This window comes from Mustela erminea, chromosome 9, assembly GCF_009829155.1.
Source record: "Mustela erminea isolate mMusErm1 chromosome 9, mMusErm1.Pri, whole genome shotgun sequence".
Lineage (NCBI taxonomy): Eukaryota > Metazoa > Chordata > Mammalia > Carnivora > Mustelidae > Mustela > Mustela erminea.
Genome location: NC_045622.1, coordinates 37636648 through 37654245, shown reverse-complemented (window position 1 = coordinate 37654245; position 17598 = coordinate 37636648). Strand labels below are relative to the sequence as shown.

General features: G+C 48.0%; 1 protein-coding gene across 2 annotated transcripts in view; it reads left to right on the top strand.

The window, feature by feature from the left end:
* Nucleotides 1–17598, top strand: part of PANX1 (pannexin 1) — a 45164-nt gene that overhangs the window by 1485 nt on the left and 26081 nt on the right. The window lies entirely within an intron of this gene.

Here is a 17598-nt window from a genome sequence, read left to right as displayed (position 1 = left end):
GATTTCAAACAGAATTTTACATGTTCCTGGAAGGAGAGATACGGTGACCGTCCCTGTTGAGGCAGGAGAGTTAGTCACGGTTCTTGGGATAGGAGCATGACTATGGTCCAGTCTGTTAGAACAGAGGAGTACAGACTTGATGATTTTCAGAGTGCGAAGTTATTGTTTGAGCAGAGGATGGACCTGTTGAAAGCAGTGCTTAATAAACCTGATGGTAACATGTAGGGTCTAGGGTCAAGGAGGGAAGTGGAACTAGGGAGGCCGGATGCCAGATGATGGGGCATTAAATGAGGTCTTATGCATACGTGGGGGCCAAGATTTGAAGGGGAAGGATGGGAGAGAATGATTTCTAAGAGATCAAGGAACAATAAGCGGCCCTTGGGTACCTAGTTTTTAATAGGTCAAGAAGGGCAGATACTGACCAGAGTTGTTGGAAAGGCTGTAGACCTGAGTGACTGGAAAATGGTGGTGCCTGCAGAGGGGAGAAGCAGAGGGAGAAGAAGAGAGATTCTCCAACGGACCACCCCCCCATGCTGAGTGCGGAGCCTGACGCAGGGCTCCATCTCATGACCCTGAGATCACCACCCGAGCTGAAATCAAGAGGCTGAGGCCTGAGCCACCCAAGTGCCCTGAGAATGGTGGTATTTTGATGGGACTTCTGAAGTTGCAGAAGGAATTGGTTAGAAACAGCTTATGGTGAGCTTGATTTTGTGATCTAGAGCACTGAATTGTTCCACTTGGCAGGAAGTTGCCAAATTCCTTGTGGAAAACAAGTGATTGGGTTTTTTTGTTTGTTTGTTTGTTTTTTCTTTTTTTTTGTCTTTGGGCAGGCAGAGTCATGCAGTTTCTCCTTCCGCCTTCCAGCTGGCAAGGAGTTGGGACTTCTGGTAGAAAGGGAAACCACCAAGTAGCTGGGGTCCTGGAGATAGTCTCTCCTTCTGCAAATGTTCTTTGAAGACCAGCTGTGGGCTGGAGCCTGTGCTAGGCACTGAGGGCCCAGGAGCAAATGAGGCACGGTCCCCATCATGGAGAGGCAGAGGTCTTGGACCTCTGATGCCAGGAGGAGGGAGTTGGTTACCTTCTGTGATCAAGCTTAATGTCCACCCGCATAGTAGGGGCATTCCGGAGGCAGAAGCCCTCTCAACACGATCAAGTTGATAGGCTGCCAGAGGGGCCTTCGGTTGGGATTGGGAGTCGGTTTATCCAGCAGCATTCTGAGCTTATGCTAGGTGCAGAGCACTGCTGTGTGTTGAGTGGGACACAAGAGGAGGTCCAGGCATGGTCTTCTTCCTGCCCTGCAAGAGTTTACCTCCCATCTGGGGGCTAGGACAGACATGCTGACCGGTGATGTCCAGCAGTACGTGGTTCAGTGACAAGACAGTGTCAGGCTCTGAGCGCTCAGCCGCTGAGGGTTGGCGGGGATTGTGGAGCCGACTCCCCTTACTCTCACGGGCTTCTGCAGGGAGAGCAGGCACGGGGGATCCCAGCTGCACTGGGGAACACCTATTAGGTGGAGTGCTTATTAGATAGTGCCAGAAAGAGAGAGAGTAGGGAGGAGAAGAGAGGTACATAAATTCATGTATGGAGTCATGTCAGGCAGCATTGAACTTGGTGCAGTGTCAGCTTTTGGGTGAAAGCAAGAACAAGCAGCGGCGATGAAGGAGAACAGTAACAACAAAGAGAGAGGGGAGTGATTCAATGGAGCTGTCCCCCACCACTTCAGTCAGGAGCGCTGGCCCTGAGACAGGCCTGCACACTTAAAACCTGGCTTCCTTCTCCCTCATGAGAAGTCCTCCCCACCTTGCTGGTACCTCGAATATTCTTTCCAGGTTGCACTTTGCACGTTGCTTTATAACTTGTTTACGTGGCTCCCTTGCTTATGAGTTACTCCGTATTCTGTTGTTCCCTAGAAGCTGGTGTCTTGTACGGCACATAGAAGCCCTTCTGTAAGGCTTGTCGAGTGAACGAGAGGTGGTAGGTTTTGGCATCATCGATGTTTGTTGAGCCTGGTGTGCATGATGGCTGTTCTTGGCAGAGGACGTCAGACCCTTATAGGACAGAGAACCTGCCCCTTGGAAGATGGTTGAGCAGAAAAGATAGTCATAACCTCCTCTTGCAGGACTCGTGGCATCTGGGCAGTGTCAGGTGTGCAGCTGGGTGCCGTGGAAAGTAGAGGGAGGGGTGGCTTCTGACTCGGGGTAACAGTCACAAGCAGGGGAAGAGTTCGAAGGGATCTCTGAAAAAGGGTTCCAGATATATGGTGCAGTGCGAGCCAAAGCAGCAGGGCATGGGATGCTATGTGACTGTGGGGGCTTTAGGAGCAGGCATGGTCATGTGGGGAAAGGAAAAAGGGGAGTCAGGTCAGTCCAGAGGTGCTGCTAGGAAAGAGGGTGCAGTAAATCTCACTGCTTTTCCATCGCTGTGGGCATGTGTATAGAAAATGTGAAAATCACCTTTTGTGGCTACAGATACCAATTTTCCTCTCTTCTTCTGACATTGATATCCTGGTATACATCAAAATGTGTTGATTTTGATATGATATCCTCTTAAGCCTAAAATAACTTGTTGTTTTCCAGTTTCTGAAAACTAAACTTTCCATGAACTTAGTAGTCTATAAAATAGGATCCAAGTCGTAAATGGGTGACAATTTTTACTTTAAGGAAACATTTTTCTTTAAAGAAAGAGTTCTACCAAATCTGAAAATTTGCACAGACTTTTTGGAATTAAAAAACTACACGTGTACGGAAGCAGAGTGTGGAAGATTGGAGAGAGACCTCACGATAAAATCGACTGGGGTTTATATTAAAGTCTTCTCCTTGGTCTTTGGCCCGTTTTCTCACTAGTTCAGCCCACTGGGCTTCTCTCAGAAAAGAGGGACAGACGCTGCCCAGGCCTCAGATACTCACAGGTGGGGCAGTGAAGGACTGTTATTTAGGCCCTCCTGGGTGCTGGCATGGAGGGATGGGGGCTGCAGGCAGAGCCCGTGCCACAGAGATTTTTCCCCCCGCACCCCCTGCAGCAGCAGATGTGGCCTGGCGTGGTGGGTGCTGGTGTGGGGCTGCCAGCACTGGGGAGGATTGCTGTGGGGGTGGGGAGCAAAAGGGGCTCTGCCTCGCTGTCTGCTGGCAGGTTGTGGGTCATCATAGAAATGATGAGGTGCAGAAGACCAGAGAGGGTGTGGTGCCCGCAGTCAAGTTCAAAGCAACTCTGGTAGCCTTTGCAGCAGCCTGGGGCTGGGACTGCTTGTTGATCCTGACTGCCCTGTGATGGGGAGAATTACAGGCAGAAACATTCTGGAAGGAGTCACTGAGGGGACTCTTCTAAGCCCTGAGTTGTTGCTGGGAGTGTTTGGAAGGCTTTTGGAGCTCCTGACCGTTGAAATGATGTAAGAATTAAAATATGGTCTGGTCTGGTGAGGCCTGATACTTCTGCTCGGCTTGCCTCAAACACTCCAGCCCCAGCCCCCCAGTGGGCAAGTTGGGTGTGGAGAAAAAAACAAGGGAGTTTTAAATTTGGTGTCCTCATGACTGGACGGGCAAGACAGGGATGGGAGCCAGAGAAGGGGGGACTGACACTCGGTGTCACCAGCCCTCCCTTTTGCTCACCCCTCGCCTTGCCTCATGTCTTGTCCACAACAAGTGCTCAATAGAAACATAGCAAAGGAAACGCTGGAGCCCATTAAGGACTCTCTGGAGTCGTCCCCTGGACTGTGGCTGGGCTCCGAGGGAGCAGGGGCGTTGCGGGCAAGGGGAAGCATGGAAGACGGGAAGCCAGGTCCAGATGCTAAGGTTGCCAGCTCCCACCCAGTGCCTGGAATTCACCAGCTAGAGGCAGGGGTTCCTGATATGGAAAGGGACACTTCCCAGTCGCTGGGCTACCCGTGTCATTTAAGAACACAAGTCATGTCCAGTCACGGATTCCTTCCTGCCATCTCCTCCCAATAATAGCATTCTCGGATACCAGTCATCATGGGAGGGAGCCAAGCTGCCCCACTTGACTTACAAGGGTAGGTTATATTCCAAGTACCTCAGATTCCCTTTTGCAGTCTTTGTGACGAGGAGGGAGCTGTGTTTGTAGGGCTGAAGGGCTCTACTATGTAGGGCAGTGACCGTCATTCCCTGTGGCTTGAAGAACACATGTGTGTTGCCAGTGTGGGAGGGGGACAATGTTTGGTGCGCCGCAAGGACCCTCATTTGCATATACCTGCCCCCAGGGAGAGGAGAGGAGATAGGTGGGGGGCTACTCTGTTTAGAAAACAAGCATAAATAGGGGCTCCTGGCTGGCTCAGTCCGTGAAGCTCGGCTCTCCATCTCACGGTTGTGAGTTTGAACCCCGCATTGGGCTCCATGCTGGCAGTGAAGCCTACTTAAAATACAAACAAACAAAGGAGAATAGCAGCATGGGTAGACTGCATGGCCTTTACGCTCCAAGACTTTAAGCAGATTTATCCAAACTATTGAAGAAACAGATGCCCTAAGTGTGCTGCCTTTCAACATGAGTGGGATTCATGTTCTGGGAGTCTTTGGCAGGGTCGGCCGTGCCCTTGGCTCAGGACTGTTCAGGGTCTGATGCTGATGGTTTCCTTCTGAGGGACGGCTTTGCTTCTCTGCTGCCCTGACCTGGCATGTCAGGAGGCCTTGGAAGAGGAGAGCCCCTGCCTTCTGCCAGGATGCTTCTTGCCCGGAGCCAGTGTGGCTGGACGGAACGAGCAGTGGCACAGCCGGCAGACCCCTGGGAAAGGGTGTTTTGTCTTGCCCTGGGAGCCTTTGCTCCCTGCAGCCCCCCACCTCCTTGGCAAGCGCCCACAGTTCTTGGCTCCACAGTTTTACAGGGTAGTGGTTAGCCAGTCTCCCTCTCCCTCCCTCTCACTCCCCCCAAGCCAAAGAACAGGTGACAACTGCAGCTGCTTCCACAGCTGCTTCCAGTTCCTTTGTGTCTCCTGCACTCGGGAGAGGCTACTGAAGGGTACGGTTTTTCTGGGTTAATTTTTGTGAGGTGTTTTTTTTTTTCTTTTTTACCCTGGTATTTTTATTGTACAGATAGTACCTAAATACATTCTTGTGATAAATGGTGCCTGAGCCTCCCTCGCCCTGTGCCGGAGGTAACCACTATGGATGCTTGGTACAGCCTTAACGTTCCCTTTCGTTCGTTAGTATGCCGTGTATACATGTTCTTTTAGAAAACAAAGTGAGTCAAACTTAATGGTTTGCTTTTTCCCACTTGGGGTGTTTTGGAGAGCCTTCCATGTTAGGACATGGGCATTACTGGCTGTTTTTCTAACTGAAGTGTGATTAACTTGCAGTGGCATGTTAGTCTCCGGTGAACGCTATAAGGATTCAGCACTTGCATCCGTTACTCACCCCTTCACCCGGCCCCTCACCCACCCCACCTCTGGCAGAGCCAGTTTCTCCTCTGTATTTAAGAGTGTCTTTTTTGTTTATCTCCTTGTGTCTGTGTTTCTTAAACTCCACATATGAATGAAATCGTAGGGTATTTGTCCTTCTCTGACTCCATCCGTGTTCTTGAAGAGTGTAGAATGTTCTCACCATAGTTCATCGAAGCACTCTCTCAGTGAGGCCCATTTAGGTTCTTTCCAGCTTTCTGCCATTACACACAAGCCTTGTTTGTACATAAGTCTTTGTAAATACTTCCCTCCTCTCAACATTGAAAGGGAAGAAGAGACCAGTATCAGCTTCCAGGATGAAATAATTTTCCAGGATAGTTTCGGATTCCTGAATTATTATTGGAAATAAGTACAAAAAAAAAAAAAAAACACCTTGTATGGCTCCACCGCTAACTCCCTCTTGGTGTTACTCTGTCAGAAGATCAGGAGAGGCACTGCAATGTGCTTTCAGTTTTAAGGATGAGCTTCTTCCCAGAAAAAAATTGCAACATTTATTAGACTCAAGTAGTCTCATAACACACTGTAGGGTTCCTTCTAAGCTCTTAACTGTAAGTTGCAGTTACTGTCTCCCCACCACACTCTAAGTTCATTGAGGGCAGGAACCATCTGTCCTCTGGCTGGTTGACTGCTCTATCCCTAGTTTCCAGCATAAAACTTGATACATAGTAGACATTCAACAATGTGTGGATGAGCAGATGATCAGCCATGTGGTAGGACTGGTCCTGAGTGTCAATTATTATATTATCTGCAAGATGGAATTTTATGGATCTTCAAAGAGTTAGTCTTTTAAAAATTGTCAAAAATTGGGGGCACCTGGGTGGTTCAGTGGGTTAAAGCCTCTGCTTTTGGCTCAGGTCATGATCCCAGGGTCCTGGGATCGAGCCCTGCGTTGGGCTCTCTGCTCAGTGGGGAGCCTTCTTCCTCCTCTCTCTCTCTGCCTGCCTCTCCACCTACTTGTGATCTCTCTCTCCATGTCAAATAAATAAATAAAATCTTAAAAAAAAAATTGTAAAAAATATTTGGAAACCCTCTATAGTGTCATTGGAACTGATTAGAATAACAATAATAGAGCAAGGAATATGAATTGAGAGAAGATAAGCAAACATTTAGTAATGATGAGACCAGTTTTTTTTTTAAATAACTAGAACTTGGGGCTCTGGGTGGCTCAGTGGGTTAAGCGTCTGCCTTCGTCCCAGGTCGTGATCCAAGGGTCCTAGGATCGATCGCCACATGGGGCTCTCTGTCCAGCAGGGAGCCTGCTTCTCCCTCTCCCTCTGCCTGCTGTTCCCCTTGCTTGTGCACATGCTCTCTTTCTCTCTGTCAAATAAATAAATAAAATCTTTAAAAAAATAAAATAAAGAAAATAAAATAACTAGAACTTACCCAAGCAGCATTTGGTCTGTTTTCTTTTTCTTTTTTTTTTTTTTAATTTTTTTATTTGAGTAGAGTTGACATACAGTGTTATGTTAGTTTCAGGTGTACAACATAGTGATTTGCAATTACAGCATCATTGACTGTATTCCCTGTGTTGTACCTTCTCTTCCTGTGACTTATTCATTCCATAACTGGAACCCTGTCTCCCATTCCCCTTCACCCATTTTGCCACTCCCCCCAACCCTTTTCTCTCTGGCAACAGTTTGTTTTCTGTATTTATAGGTGTGTTGTTCTTTTTATTTGTTTATTCCTTTGTTTTTTAGATTTCACATCTGAGTGAAGTCATAGGGCATTTGTCTTTCTTGGTCCGATTTATTTCACTTAGCTTAATGAACTTAGCCAGGTCCATCCATGTTGTCAGAAGGGGTAAGAGCTCTTCCTTTCTTATGGCTACATAATATTCCTGTGTGTGTGTGTGTGTGTGTGTGTGCACGCACGTGTGCATCTTTATCCATTCATCTGTTGGTGAACACATGGGTTGCTTCTATAACTTAATTATTGTAAACGATGCTGTAGTAAACATAGGGGTATGTATATCTTTTCAAATTATTGTTTTTGTTTTCTTTGGGCAGATACCCAATAGTGGAATTATTGGATCATATGACACTTTTATTTTTAGTTTTTGGAGGACCCTCCATACTGTTTCGCATAGCGAGTGTGTCAGTTTTACAATGGGGAAAAGACAAGGTCTTCAATAAATGGTGGTGGGAAAACTGGACAGCTATGTGCAAAAGAGTGAAACTGAGCCAATTTCTAACACCATCCACAAAAATAAGCTCAAAATGGTTTGAAGACCTAAATGGGAGACCTGAAATAATAAAAATTCTTGAACAGAACATAGGCAGTGACTTCTTTGACATCAGCCATAGCAACATTTTTCTAGGTATGTCTCCTAAGGCAAGGGAAATAAAAGCAAGAATAAACTATTGGGATTACATCAAAATAAGAAGCTTTTGCTCAGACAAGAAAACTATCAACAAAACAAAAAGACAGCGTGCCGAATGGGAGAAGATATTTGCAAATGATATATCTGTTAAGAGGTTAATATCCAAAATACATGAAGAATTTATACAACTCAACACCCCTCAAAAAGAACAGTCTGATTAAAAATGGGCAGAAGACATGAACCGACATTTCTTCAAAGAAGACATCCATGTGGCCAACAGACACATGAAAACATGCTCAGCATCACTCAGCATCAGGGAAGGGCAAATAAAAACCACGATGAGGCATTACCTTGTACCTGCCACAATGGCTAAAATCAGAGAAACAAAAAAATAACAAGTTGGCGAGGAGGTGGAAAAAAAGGAACCCCTGTGTGCAGTTGACAGGAAGGCATTCTTTCTTTGGTTTCAGCGTACCCTGTCCCCTGACTTGAAGAGACCTACTAAATAGAAGAGCCCTGTTTGATGATTACCCCCTTTCCTGTGTCTCCCCACCCATGCCCCAAGAAAAAAAGAAGAAAGGAAAATGAAACTGGGAGAAAGTCTGTTCTTTCCTAATAGATGGAATTTCCACCACTAGCAAAAAATGAAAGTACATCTTGGAACGTTTGCAGATTCCAAGTTTGGATTAGCAAAATCCTTTAAAAAAAAAAAACACATAAGCCCTTTTTCTGCCAATTGCTTCCTTGGATTGCTTTTTCTCACCACTAGAGATAGCCACTGTTACAGCTTGGTGTATTTCCCCCTGAGGCTTTTTATGTATAGATAGCTGACAGCTTTACTTCTTAACAAAAATCAAACATTAAATCAGAGCCATCTTACCATATTCTTTTTTTTTTTTAAGATTTTATTTATTTTTATTAGAGATAGAGAGAGCACAAGCAGGTTGGAGAAGGAGAGCAGCCTCCCTGTGGGCAGGGAGCCCAATGTGGTGCTTGATCCCAGGACCCTGGGATCATGACTGAGCCGAAGGCAGACGCCCAACAGACTGAGCCACCCAGGCATCCCCCGCCCCCAACCTTACCATATTCTTAAACTTGCTTTTTGTTGTCTATAAAATTGAACATTGAATCGGAGTATCAAAGTGTAGCCCTTTCACAGTGTTTTCGCTGATATAAATAGCACTGTGGGGAATATACCTGAACAGAACCCTCTTCCCTATGAAGATTTCAGTATTTCAGCAAATCGTGTATGTAATTATGAGGCCGATGTGCACATTTTCAGGACTCCGTATGGCAGGCCACCCTCCAGAAGGATCGTCCCCACCACTTCCACCAGCAGGAAGAGAGCCCATCTCCCTTCTGTCCACGGCAGGTGGTGACTGTCCTTGACAGTTTAGTAGATGGATAAAGGTCCGCCATCATTTCAGGTCACATTTATTTGGTTACGGCATTGAGCGTTTTTCCATAAGTACTTTTACCATTTGCATAATTCTCTGAATTGTTCTTGTCTTTTGCTTGTCTTTCAAAGGGGTTGTTGGTTTCTCAGTGGATTTTATTAACTAAGAGCTAACATAGTTTCACATACTTGGAGACTGTCCTTTATGGTAGATACCTTCCTTTCCAGTTGCCAGTTATCTTTGAATTGTGGCTGTGGTTGGTTTTGATGAGCAGGTATTATTTTAAGTTGTCAAAACAGTCCCATCTTCTCATTTTTTTATTTCTTCAATTCCGTTTTCATTAGACCAGTGTAGCTCCTCCTTAGGACAGTTAAACATCCATTTAGTTTTCTTCTAATTATCTTCGATGATTTTAACATTTACCTCTTTAGTCTGCTTTGGTTTTCTGATGGTGTAAGTCAAGGCTTTAGCTGATAATTTCTCTGTTGTTCTTTGCTGAGGTATCTGTTACTTACCCATGGGTCTACAGTGGTTTTTTTATTATGAACTCTTATGTGACTTAGCCTGTTTTAGAGCTGTTTGTATTGTTCCAGTGTTCTATTAATTCTCATAAAATACCACACCATCCTGTTACTGCTTTCATCCTGGCTTGTTTCTAGATATAAGGAGATACCTGGGTAAATTAAATAAATAAAATCAGGGAATCTGGAACCATGAGCAAGGAGTCCAAGGCATAGCTCGTAGTTGAAGTATCCCACTTGCCTAGCTCAGATTGTTGCAGATAAATTCCTTACGATACAGTGAATATTTAGAATGCTACTGAATTATAGGAAGACGATCATTACCATCAGGTCCCTTACTGGGATCCTATTGGGAACTTGTCAGGTTATCCCAACCCCTGGACACATTTCTTTTTGCTAGTTATAAGAACCCATACATTGCTACATTTCGGGGTGTTATTAAGGCTACTTAACCTTCTGTATTTTGATCACTGCTATGACTACTGTCTTTGTGATTACAGGAAGTTGTAATTGATTATGAATGGGTTCTGAGAAGAATTACAACTTCGAAATTGGTTTGGAAAGCAGTGAATATTCCAGGAGGAAGGATGAATAGGCTGTCTGTTGCCTCAGTGCCTCCACGGATGGGACAGGTTATGGCCGGTGAGACAGGCTGTGGCCTGCTCCAACCAGCCCAAGTCGGTCCCACCACCTGCCGCTGGTATGATAGTGGAGGCAGCTTCCTCCATACAAAATTTTAATTTGCCACGTGTCTGTAAGTCTGTGTGTGTGTGTGTCTGTGTTCAAGTTCAGGCAGTAAGAAAATTAAAGCCCTGCCCTTTTTTGGACACACCTACCCTTGGTCTCTTTCTCAGAGGTAACTACCTTTACTGTTTGTTAGTGTTTTAGGCCGCTCTGGGTTCCTGTGGAAAAACAGGATTTTACTTGTATTTTATTATTATTAAATTTTTTTTTTAAAGATTTTATTTATTTATTTGACAGAGAGAGATCACAAGTAGACGGAGAGGCAGGCAGAGAGAGAGAGATAGAGGGAAGCAGGCTCCCCGCTGAGCAGAGAGCCCGACGCGGGACTCGATCCCAGGACCCTGAGATCATGACCTGAGCCGAAGGCAGCAGCCTAACCCACTGAGCCACCCAAGGCGCCCCTTATTATTATTAAATTTTTAACAAAATATTATGCCGTGTATTACTTGCTTGCAATTTGTGCATTTATCTGCAGTGTGTCCTGGAGATCTTTTCATGTTGGTGCATGTAGATCTGCCTCATTCTTTTTAGGCGTGGAGTAATTTTCCACAGTATGACTACGCCCCAGTTCAATTAACCATTCTGTTAGGGGTCAGGTACGTTCATTCTGCATTTTCCTACTGTACGCAGTGGTTCAGGAGTGTCCTTGGACGTGCTTCCTCATGTAAAATGTGTTTCTCTAGATCAGTGGTTCTCGGACTTTTTGGTCTCGCGACCCCTTTACATTTCACACTCGTAAATTCTCTTAAAGATTCCAAAGAACTTTTCTTTGTGGATTGTATCTGTTGGTATTTTTCATGTTGAAAATTAAAACTGGGGAAATTAAGTCAACATACATATTTTTAAAAACAACTTCAAAGACAAGAACTTTGTAAGAGTGGCATTGTTTTTCATTTGTACCAAATCTTCTTACTGTCTGACTTAATAGACCACTGACTCTCACATCTGCTTTTTATTTATGTGGTAATATCCCATGTGAGTAGCCTCTAGAAACTCCACTGTATAAGCTCATAAGAGAATGAGACTAAGAAGCAAATAAAACCTAGTGTTACTGTGAAAATAGGCTTACCATCACAAGCTTCCTGGGAGAGTCTCAGGTTCCAGACCGCACTTGGAGACCCGTTGCTCCAGGGTCAAACGGGAGGGTGGAATTGGCAGTCAGAGGAGCAGAGTGGGCACATTCCAAACGTAAAATGTACTTGCAGGCGCTCCCGGAATATCACCTGACGCTCTTACCAGCAATGGAGGGGAGCTGGCCTGCCCCACTGCTTTACTCACGCTTGATGTTTTCAGAGTTTTCTCTTCACTGTTCTCATTAAAACAGCATCTCACTGTTTTGGTTTGTAGTTCCCTATTTGCACCGAGATTTCATAAGATGTGGTTTTGGGCTCTGGCTATAACCCTTTGCAGTGTTCAGGGGCTGCTCATTCTTTCCAGCCTATCTACTCATGCTTTTGGGTGTATCTGATCTTAGGGAGCCCAAAATGTCTCAGCTGGTTATCATTGCCTTATGAAATCTCCCCCATCCCCAGGCTATCTTAACTATTTCTTTGTATGTGTTTTAAGCTGAAATTAAAAAAAACAAAAACAAAACAAACAAAAAAAACCCGACGTTTTCCTCTCTTAAGTTTGCTTACGTTTGGTTAACGAGCAAAACTAGCAAATATCTATTGGGAACTGTAAAGATGTTTTTTCGAAAGCCTTTCTTTTAAATGTTAACATGTGCTGCGCATTCGATGATCACGTGTAAAGTTCTTAGGGTTTCAGAAAGCAGAGAAGTTCTGTTCCCTCATTCGGGGAGGCTCACCTCTCCTTTGACCGGGTTTTCTTTGCAAAACAGAAAATGATGCCTGTCAAGTGAGAGAGTATGTGGAAGGAGGCCAGCTTCCAGTTTCGTATGTGCTGGTTGGCACCGCAGGTGGGGTACATTAGGCTTCTGCAGTCTGGAGGTGTTTTGCAATGTCGTGTTGAGCCATCAACCAGCACAGCTGAGATGAGAGGCCTCGAGCTTCTCCCCAGCTCGCCCTCCTGCTTAGGTGCTCCTGAGACGGGCCTGGGAGGCTCAGACCCAGGAGTGGCTCACGAGGCTCCTGTCCCTCCCGCCGTGTCCCTTAGAGGAAGGAGAGTCTGATGATGTTGAAATCCTTCTTCACAGCAAGGCATCCTTCCTTTTCAGTCTCCCTAAGCCTTTATGCTTTCGGTTTCCTTTTTTTAAATTTTTTTTATTTATTTTATTTTTTTTAATTTTTAAAAAAATTTTTTTTTAAGATTTTTTATTTTATTTATTTATTTGACAGACAGAGATCACAAGTAGGCAGAGAGGCAGGCAGAGAGAGAGGAGGAAGAAGGCTCCCTGCTGAGCACAGAGCCCGATGTGGGGCTCGATCCCAGGATCCTGGGATCATGACCTGAGCCGAAAGCAGAGGCTTTAACCCACTGAGCCACCCAGGCGCCCCTTTGTCGCACACAGTGAATTCCCGAGCGGAAAGCTGGTGCCGTGTGAAGAAGGGAAGGAACACCGTTACTGCTTCCTAGTGAGGAGCCCCTGTGTGGAGCACGTGTGCCCGGAGGGCATCTGGCTGAGACCCACTGTCAGCCTTGCAACGGGAGGACGGCGGACTAAAATTATTACCAGATGCCCTCCAGGCCCCTCCTGACTTGGGCGCTGTGGGTCATGCCTCTTCTTAAGGTCGTGACTCTTTCGCACCTCTCGACCCCAAGGAAGTCGCCTTCTCATCCTTCTGGTGCTCTGTGGGGCCAGTCCAGTGCACCAGGAGCTCTGGCTGAAGAAGGCAGCTTGCGGCCCGGCCTGGGGGTAGGGGAATGGCTTTCCAGGGACTGCCACCTGCTGCTGGCTGTGAGAAGTGTTCTGGAGTGGGGGAGCCTCAGCCAGTGCGGGCCATTGGGGATGGCTTTAGGCCTGAGTTGTCCTTCAGCCTGTGTGAAGCCTCTTGGGGAAAAGCGGACGTGGTTTCTCGGGGGAAGAGGACAGAGTCCAGGTTCCTGGGGCCTGTGGAAGGAGGGGGAAGAGTGAGGGCGCCCATGTGAGAGGTGGGCAGCGGCCCGGTCGTGGCATGCCTGCAGCGTTTGGATGGTCAAGTTCATCCAGAACATTTTTAGCGGTCAGAGGGCTTTTAGGTCTACGCGATGTAATCTGGGAGGCATTTTAAAACCTCACCCCAGGTGCACCGTGAGAATGGCCTGGCCTTGCGGAGACGCTGGTCAGGGGCGACTGCAGGGAACTTGGGGGACCGATGGTCTCTGTGGCCCTGGAAGGACAGGGACGGTTATAGGGCTCCTGGACTCTGCCGTGGTACTTTGGGTAGATGGCTTATTAGAGTTAACTGGGGGCCACCGCCAGGTGCTCTGTGAGCACGTGGGGGCTCGCTTGCCTCTCCTGGGATGCGGGAGCCCCTCTGGGAAGGACCCAAGCTGGTCCCCGGCAGTGGCTCTGTTGGGAGTGGGGGGCAGTGGCTTTGTGGGCACTTTGGAAGCCTGGCCTAGCCTGGGGTGGAGAGGAAGGCGTGGGCGCAAACAGCCGTGGAAGCCTGGTCCTGGGGGGAGGGTGGCCAGCAGTTGGCGCTCATCACCCACCAGCAGGAAGCCCCTTTTGCGGTGGACGTGCCTGTGAAAGCTGCAGTTCTGGGCAGGCCTGGCCTGGGCCCCAGAGGGGGGCCCACAGAAGGAAATGCCACCTGCCACTGCGCTGAATGCCTTCCTTCCCCTGCTGTCGTTCGGACCAGGGTTAACAGCTCCTGAGTGTGCACAGATACGCACACATGCTTGCATTTTGTAATGAAGGCTTTACTTTTTTAGAGCGTTTTTTTGTTCAAAGCGAAACTGACGGGAGGTCGGGAGATCTGCTAGATAGCCCCTGCCCCCCCATGCCTGGCCCTCCCCCTCATCAACATTATCCCCAAGAGTCGTGTATTCCGTGAGCTTGGAAGAACCGTGAGTGACATGTGTCCATCATTATGGTGTCGTGCAGAGTGTTTTCGCTACCCAGAAAGTCCTGTGTGCTGTGCTTATTCGAGCCCTACCCCCACACCCCTGGCAACCACTGCTGGTTTTCCTGTGTCTGTACTTTGGCCTTTTCCACAGTCTCATGGAGTTGGAGCCGTACAGCCTGTTCCCATTGGCTTCTTTCACTTGGTCGTATACATTTGGGATTCTTCCACACCTTTTTGTAGCTGGATGGCTCATTTCGTTTTAGTGCTATCCTGTTGTCTCGGTGTACCACAGCTTCTCCGTTTCCCTGCTGAAGGACTTCTTGGTTGCCTCTGAGTTTTGGCGATTGTAAGCAAAGCTGCTGTAAATAGCCACATGCAGTTTGTGCGTCAGCATGAGTTTTCAAGTCCTTTGGGGAAATACGAAGGAGCACCATTGCCGGATGGTGTGAAAACTGTATGTTTAGTTTGGTAAGAGACTGCATTCCTGGTCTCAGTGAATGAGCATTCCTGTTGCTCCATGTTCCTGCCAACATTTGGGATTGTCAGTGTTCCAGATTTTCGCCATCATAATAGGCGGGTCCCAGTACCCTGTTTTGATTTGCATGTCTCCGGTGACATATGTGGAGACCCTTTCCATGCACTTATTTTCCATCTACACATCCTCTTTGGTGCGGTGCCTGTTAAGGTCTTGGGCCCATTGTTAATTGAGTTGTTTTCTTACTGTTGGGTTTGAAGCGTTCCTGGTGGACTTTGTTTGAGTCACACTCCTTTACCCTGTGAAGCCAACACAGACCTGCGCCGCCTGTGTGCTAGTCCTCTGAGCACAGTGCTTGCCGAGCCTCAATCCTACCAGACAGTTACATGTTGTTCACTTTTGAGAGACTGTGGGATAGCATTTAAGATGTGAGTTTTGGGGGCGCCTGGGCGGCTTTTAGTTAACCATCTGCCTTTGGCTCAGATCGTGATCCCAGGGTCCTGAGATCTAGTCCCGCATCAGGCTCCCTGCTCAGTGGGGAGCCTGCTTCTCCTTCCCACCCTGCCCCTCCTCCCACTCGATCTTTTGCTATCCCTTTCTCTCTCAAATAGTTGAATGAAATCTTTAAAAAAAAAAAAAAAAAGGATGTGAGTTTTGGAGGCAGACCGCCTGGGCTCATCCTGGCGGGTGACACATCCACCTTGGACGAGTTGCATAACTTCTCTGTCGCACAGTTTCCTCCTCAGTGACACAGGGCATCATGGAGCCCATCTCACACGGCTGTGAGGATGAGGTTGCTCAGCCCAGTGAGCACCAGACTCCCATCGGGGGCCGGGCAGTTGTTTGGGGAGATTGGCAGCTAACCATACCCTGGCACAGGTGTCCCCAGCGGATGAGGAGCTAAGGGCCACAGAGGTCGGATAACTGGCCAGGGGCCCGCGGACCGCAGTGAGAAAGCGGCTCTGATCCCAGAGTGAAGAGTGAGGAGCAGCGGAGGGGGAGCGGGGCAAGCTCGCATCCAGCACCAAAACTGCTCGCTTGTGCCAGGGTGTGAGCCCCACTGCTCTGGGTCTTCCTCCCCACCGCTTGCATTCCTGCTGGGGTCGGCGGCAGGGGGGGTCTGCTCTGCTAAGGTCACGGCTAGCCCTTCCCACCCCAGCACTTGGGCCTTTGCGGGTCATCAGGACCACTCTGTGCAGAGGACAGCCCCAAGGACATTAAAACACAGCTCCCCCACCACCCCCACCCCCCGCCCAGCCCTCCCTGCCAGCACCACAGAATCAAGTCTGCAAGGACGTCCTTTCCCTGATGCCGGCTGGGCTCTGTGTTCCAGGGACAGTGGTCTGCTCCCCTTCATAATGAGCTGGGAACTTGAAAGACTCCAGTATCTGCTTGTGCTGGTTCCCCAGCCTGGGTCGTCCTCCCTTCAAATGGGAACAACTGCCATAGCCTAGCCATTACCTGTATGCAGTCTGCTCTGTCTCTGAGTCATTAGTGTCATTGTCTTGGCCTCCTCCACTGGGCTGTAAGCGCTTCGAGGACAGGGACCTTGTCTTTTTTACCTTAGAATCCCCCATGTCCCGCATATCACCATGGACATAGTCATGCCCAGTGAGTCCTTGCTCACCGACGAATTCTGAGTAACTTAGGGAGAACATTTGTGCTGTTGCCCTGGAACAGATGCAGGAAGAACAGAGCACTTGGGGAGGGTGGGGGTCCATGGCTCTCTCTGCTGTGCTGCTCCCACAAAGGCCCTGTGCCATTAAATACCCAGCTTGGAGGAACTTGAATGTCTCTTCTTTTCTAGGGTTTCTTGAGAAAAGAGCATTCGCCCTGAAACCCGGGTTGGTCTACTTAGAATGTCTTTGTATTTGCAAAGAAGTCTCATGACCAGTTATCTAAAGAATAGTAACAGTCGTTCCAAGTTCTTTTCATTTTATTGGAGTCACCAATCTCGGATATATTCCCGGATTGAGACACCAAAGGCCTTCTTACAGTAGGTTCCTTTGTTGCCAGAACCCCAAAAGCTACCTTTTCAAAGCCGTCACGGAGGGTGAGGAGGTGGCAGAGGGACTTAACATTGGGTCGAGTCTCAGGCTGTGGCCCCATCAAATCTAAGATCTCAGTGATCCACAGCCGGCTTTGGGGGCAAAGGTGTTCTAGGGCTGGAGAAGATAAGACCGAGAAGTAAACCAGCCAGTACAGGTGCCATTCAGATCTTTCCAGGCACACTGAAGAAAGTAACACAGGATGTGACAAAGGCACACGTGTCTCTGTATCTTTTGGCATTTTTCTTAAGCTGATCTCAGACCCCCGACCTCCTTTTTGGGGCAGCATCCATTTCTCGTGTTCATTTTGAAAGGACGTCTCGTTTTTCCGTGCTGCACCCTCTAACAGTGCATAAATCAAGACCGCATTTCCTCTGGCAGAGGTGTGGCAAGTCTGGCTTTGCCACCAGAACTTAATCCCGGCTCTCACATGTCCGGTTGCCGCTGTGGCCTTTGTGGTGGTACAGTCTCTGCTCTGACGCTTCCCTTCCGTGCCCCCAGCCTCCACTCCTGCTGAGCGAAGTCTGTGCCCGTGGCCTCCTCTTCTGCACCTCTCCAGCAGTCTTCCTACTCCGCACAAAACCGCATTAGGTGCTTACGGTAGGTCTTCACTCACCAGCCGTTGGCCACCGGGGGGCTGTTTGTTGGCCCTGTGGTTTTTGGTGACGCTTTCTCATGAACTCAGAGCTCAGGCCCAGGCTGCTGGGGACACGGAACCTGGCCCTTCCCTGCTGCTTCT